Genomic DNA, 490 nt, shown 5'->3' on the forward strand with positions numbered 1-490 from the left:
TCAGTAATCCAGGTAAATTTATGCTCAGTAATCCAGGTAAATTTATGATCAGTAATCCAGGTAAAAAAATCCAACAAAGTTAAGTCAGGTCCTCTGGACGGTTTCCTTTTGTTGAAACGTTTCGTCTTTCATCCAGAAGACTTCATCAGTCCGAGGAGCCACACAAACCCAGTCTTATGAACAGAACCTTCACGGTGGGTCAACCAGTTTGATGGTTGGTCCATTATCAGTGGAAAATGATCAGGTTTCAAAATAAACTCCCTTCTGAGTTAAAAGATACAGACTGACCACACCTGCTGGTTCATTCGATGTCATTACAAATCAGAAGCAGCATCAGGGCACGTGAGAAGTCTTGACAAGAAGACACCTACAGGTAAACACACCCTGACTGTGAACTCGCTCCATCCATGTGTTGCTTCACATGCTAACTCTGCTAACAGGACGCTAACTGAAGCCAACAGGACCCCCAGCTACACACAAACCACTGGAA

At 43.7% G+C, this 490-nt stretch overlaps 1 protein-coding gene across 1 annotated transcript in view; it reads right to left on the minus strand.

Moving 5' to 3' along the window:
* naa25 (N-alpha-acetyltransferase 25, NatB auxiliary subunit) overlaps positions 1–490 on the minus strand; it is a 24,219-nt gene that overhangs the window by 23,114 nt on the left and 615 nt on the right. The window lies entirely within an intron of this gene.

Source organism: Nematolebias whitei, chromosome 18, assembly GCF_014905685.2.
Source record: "Nematolebias whitei isolate Nwh7 chromosome 18, NemWhi1, whole genome shotgun sequence".
In the NCBI taxonomy this organism is placed as follows: Eukaryota; Metazoa; Chordata; class Actinopteri; order Cyprinodontiformes; family Rivulidae; genus Nematolebias; species Nematolebias whitei.